This window comes from Choloepus didactylus, chromosome 16 (genome assembly GCF_015220235.1).
Source record: "Choloepus didactylus isolate mChoDid1 chromosome 16, mChoDid1.pri, whole genome shotgun sequence".
Lineage (NCBI taxonomy): Eukaryota > Metazoa > Chordata > Mammalia > Pilosa > Megalonychidae > Choloepus > Choloepus didactylus.
Window position 1 is genome coordinate 9,846,447 of NC_051322.1, and position 5,487 is coordinate 9,851,933.

At 38.1% G+C, this 5,487-nt stretch overlaps 1 pseudogene; it reads left to right on the top strand.

Annotated features, from left to right (window-relative positions):
- The first annotated feature begins 3,714 nt into the window (after nucleotides 1-3,714).
- LOC119511105 lies at nucleotides 3,715-4,023 on the top strand (annotated as a pseudogene).
- Nucleotides 4,024-5,487: the final 1,464 nt, after the last annotated feature.

The window sequence follows — 5,487 nt, forward strand, 5'->3', positions numbered from 1 at the left end:
CCAAACTTTAAATTGATTTTCAAAACTTTTTTCTCTCAAATAAATGTATTTTTGAACTCTCTTCTTTTGAGCAATTAACTGTTTTGCTCTCAAATATGTCCTACTAGAGCAGCACGCTAACCATCCTTGTCATCACAAATTTCCATTATCTTCTAATAATTGAAGTACAATGCATATTCCTTTCCATAAAGAACCCACAATTCATTTTAGTGAATAATAGTGCAAACCAATAAATTACACATTCACCCAAACTTTCTAAGGATAGAGTTAACTGTGTAACTGAGATGATTAGAGAAGTCTTTTCTAGTTGAGGTGACACTTAATTCAAGTCTAAAGTAAGGAGAAGACTTTTATAAGGAAAGAAGAGAGAGAAGACATCCTATACAAAAAAAAGAGGGGGCGGGGGGCTGTGTGATAACTGTGAAGGCCAGAAACAGAAATGTTCTCTGTGCATTATATTTTTAAGAGGACAGTGAGTATGTCAATCTAGCTAGATAGAAGGTTTTTCTAAAATTTCTTAACCACTGTTTCTAGAACCTTCCAGACTGGGAATCACTTCTAATGATTTAAACACGCTCATTTGAGGGAATTTATTGGTCCCCAAAGGAAAAGTTCATTGTTCCTACAAAATGTTTCTATAATTCAGTGTTTTCGCAATTCAGATGAGAGGCATTTTTGCCCTGCGAGTTTTGCCCTCTCCATCGGTACCAACGAGGAGAAGCACATCAGGGTGGAGAAACCTCGCCACCGCCTCTGTCAGTGGTAATCTAGACTAACCAATAAAAAGAACTAACTTTATATAGTGCCCTACAGTGTTACGCAGCTCTTCCACATGTTATTTTCTCTTTGAAGGACCCAAAATCATGTTGTGTTTTGAACCAGGTAACCACACAAATTATTTTCACTCCTTTACTAATGAAAAAAAACTGAAGTTAAGTGACTTATCCTTGGTTACGCTGATGCAAATGGCAGAGGCAAGATTTTTAAACCTGGCCACTGGACACCACAACTGTTCTCCCAAGAACTTCTTTATCACCAGTAAAGCCCCTAGAGCTCGTTCTGCATTTGAGGAGGAGGTCGTGGTTTTCTTTTCTGTAAGTTCTTCCCCAGCTGATGTCACCCGTGGCTATAATGCAGAGCCGAGTCCATTATCCTAATCCACTGCACAGCTGAGTAAAAATCTTAGCATACCCTGCTTGGCTGCTCTAACTCGACTCTCCCTCTGCCCCCTCCCTGGCCCAGCAGCACCCCCAGGCAGCTGTCTGACCATACCTCCTCACCATATTGGGAAAAGCAGGCCCCCCACTCACAATCAGTAAGAGTATTTTTTTAAATATCTGAAGATGTGGATATAAGTATATGTCCACCCAGCCACCGGTTCAACTATGATCTTGCTATGCACAAAGACTTCATTTTATGCCTATTTCTTACATTAGCTGTTCAATACGCTGCAGTTCATAGAAAGTCAGGGAACCACTCACATCACTGCTATTTTAAAAAACTACTAAACAACCTAAAATTTCTGAAAGGTTCATCCAGCTCACTTCAGATCTCCTCTTCTGAGTTTTCAACTTGTGTGGTCAGGCATGATGAAGTCAACTCGCCACATAAAATTGGAGGCGTGAATCACACCTCTCTCAGCTCTGCAGCCCCCAACTGGGCAGTAACTTGAGAGTGTCTGCTGAAAGCTCATCAGCCAAAGAAGTCAGGGTGTTTTCCCCACAGAAGATCTGAACCACAGTTTGAGAGAGAGAAAAGGAGAGGGAAAGAGACAGAGAGAATAATGGACTTCTAATTAAAGCATGAAGCTTTCTTAACTTTCGTAAAGACTAATAGCATAACAGAGCCAGACTGTCATAAGAGATACTTTCTGCTTAATTTTAACTCAAATTATATTTTATTCTTTATTCAGAAAGGGATAAATGGAAGATCAAGAATCACCAGCGCCCAAAATGCCCAGCTGCATTTTGTATGTCAGCCGACCTTTTCCTCTTAGTATTCAGGAAAACTTGGTAAATAATCGCACTGAATTGTTTTCAGGGACACATATCCTTTGCTTCCTGCCTTAAACATGTAGCTGAAGCATGGTTATCTGACATAGGGATGCACTTTTATTTCATCTTTAGTGAAAACAAACATACAAGACAAATAAATGAGCACAGTGATGAAATCTCTCATTCCAAAGTCTGCACTTGCCTTGCTATTCATCTCCTTTTATCTACACAGAGCTCTTGTTCTCCTTCAAAGCAAGCTCCGGGACTGTGGAGGAAAATTTAGGTGCACTGAACAAACTACTTCACTTGTTAACCAGGAAGATGTTTAAGGTACTGAAAAATGAAAAGTTAATACAATGTACGATTGAGCATCTGTGTATCACCTTTAAGTTTGACAATGTCTTACAGGTTCTATTAGACATAATGCCCTGTGTTGATGCCGTGTTTATCCTTAAAAAGACAACCAAATGTCATGGGCTCAAGATAAGCCAGCTGGCCACTAGCAACCACACCAGGCAGGCCACCAATGTAGAATTCAAATGTTGGAATGTTTATCAATAGAACGTTTAACTTCCTGAAGCAAACGTTTACTGTTTTGCCAGTAATATGAGCCAAAATGCTATTATATTGCACTCAGGGATCATGAAAAAATAAAAGAGTAAGCAATCCATCTTAAACAAACTATTCATTGTCCACAAAGAGTTTTCATTATATGGTGTCCCACTGGCAAATAAATGTAATGTGCTGTGATTTGAGGTATAGTATAATATTTAGTTTATTCTCACAGCCAAGAGGTTTGGAATTTCTTTGATTAGAACCAGTCTTTTAAATCAATGTGTGATTCTCTAGAATGCCTTCTTTTAAATGAGTAGATGTGTGTACCCTGGTACAAACGATGCTGGGCCACGTTAAAAAGTATTGACTTGCTGTCACTTAGCAACATGGAAACTGGACAGGTAAGCTTTAATGGGAGTCGGCTCTAAACTTTGAGAGCTCAGAATACTAAAGTGGAGGAGGCCAGGCAAAACGTTACCTTGAGGTCCTTGTGCAGCCAACGTGGATTGGGAGAACATAGTTCTTGGGGCAAGGGACTATAAAATGACGAATAAAAAAAAATCAGAAATGCTTTCAAGTTTGGCCTACTTCCGAATTTTGTACCACCGTATAATAATCACAAAATTCAAATTGCCACAGAACTGATTAACTGCAAGATTAAGAGAGAACCACCAGCCACGGTGAAAAGATTAACCCCAGGTGGTAAATAAGGAAACCAAAAGAAAACAGCATGTCAAATGGTCTAGAAATAAAATTCAGGAAATTCAATATGCACTTTTAATATTCCCAAGAATCCCTTATATTGTTTGCTTTTTTTTTTTTTTTTTTTTGTCTTTAGCCAGTTGTGCTTAACAGGACAATTATTTGCTATTCAGATTTATTCCAATTATTTAAAAAAAAAAAAAACACTTCTATAGGATTATGGAGTTTGTTCATTAGGGATCATTTCTCATTTTTTATTGCCTCATGTGGCATTCACCAAAGGTGATCTTGATTATGTGGAATTACGTTATTCATTATTTTTAATAATCATCACTTCAACAAGTAAAGATGTAGATTCTCTGTAGATTTAATTCAAGTATAGAACACAAAAGCTGGCACCGTCCCCCTTGAGGGTTGGCGGCCAACAGCTCCGTCACCCTTCACGCCAGGCAGTGGGGAGGAAATGGTCGGTCAGAACAGCATCATTGCCCCCCGTGTATGCGGGGATCTTTTCATCGGGTAATGCATTTACTTCCACTGCAAGAGACAGAGTGACCCCAATTTCAAGAACAGGCTGCGAGAGCGGGAGTGTAGGAAGGGTGTGGACTATTTGACAAATGCAATTGCTGTGTGTGGACAACCACAGAAATTACTGCAAGTATTATAGCAAACTCGTCCACCACCAGTGTCTCAGATGCTTCTGACTAAGCTCCCAACAATTAGTCAGAGAATTGTAAGTGCTCAGAGCTTGGCTGAAGATGATGTAGAATGAAAAACAAATGTCAACATAATCAAATCTCAATTTAAAATATTTAAAAAATTCGGAAGATCAACAGCTCTGGGGGAATAAGGGCACATGTGCTTGATATGCACTGTGTACCACACTGAAGTCTACCAAAGTTAATTTTTACTTTGTGTGGATCCATTTGTCTGTTTTATTTATTTTTCCCAGTGAAAAGTGTATTTTGATGAGCATTTCTCATTTTATAAATACACTGAGTTACTGAAATATCATGGATTTTGTTTCTTCCTGAAATGTGCAATTAAAATGTACATACATGTAACAATACTTAGGTTAAAAATACCCACTGCTCAGGTTTGGAAGATAAGACAAAAAAAAAAGTATATGAGAAAGCTGAAGGATGCACATTTTTTAAAGCTAGTACATTTTGCGATGCATCAGAAGATTGTTTGAAAACTTGATTGTGTTTATCAAATATTTGTGAAACATGCTGCTGTGCTATATTATGAACTTCACCACTACCCCTTGCATCAGTCTTGAATACTTTGTTTAAATCTATGAGCTTAGTGAAATGTTTTATTTAAAACAGTGGGCTTAATATGTTCTGGATATTTATCACCCTGTATTTTAGATATGTGTAGTTGCAAATAGCACTAGCTGTGTGAGCTTCACCAATTCATGTCTGTTCACTTTCCTCATTTATAAAATAAGGGAACCGGTCCACTGATTTCTGAGGCATCCCTTTCAACTCCTAATGTATATTGTTCTTTTCAGCATCTTCAAATCCACCTTCACCTGAGGAATGACTTTGACTACCAGGCCTTGCATTGTTTTATACTCTGAATTTCGCATGCTTGCCTGACTTAGTATTTCCAAATTGATCTTTTGTTAATGTCTAACTATTATGTTGATTTTCACTGATGTCATATGGTTCTGTCACAACTCTGTAAATTAATTTGAAGTGTATTGGTAACTGGATGACCTGCTTGTAAGAAATGTTTATTCCCCTTTGCGTTTCTCTTTAGTGTACTTCTTTAATCCTAATTCAATCTAATTCATTTATCTTGTTGAACACTAAGAGTAAGGCCTGACTTTGTGGCTGAAGACTGAAAAGAATGCAGCTAGTGGGACCTTTTTTTCTCAAATATTGACATGTTTTTTGCATGTCAATATTTAAAGATCCTTGGTATTGTATGACATGTGCTGAACATTGTACAAACTGGCTTTTATGCTGTCTAAAAGTCTGCAGAAAGATCCCAAAGGTTTTTCCTATGTACTGGGCTTTTGGTTTACTAACAAACTTTTCTTACTTATCTTAGGGGTTTTTCTGTGTGGTGGTTGTGGTATAGTGGGCAGAGTTTGAAATACAGGTCTAGCTTCTGCTGTAGTTAGTCACACAGCCTTGGGCGTATTGCGTCATATCACTTGTAATATTCTCACCTATAAATTGGAACATCAAACTAGACGGTTCAAACATTTAAGGACTCTTCCTCC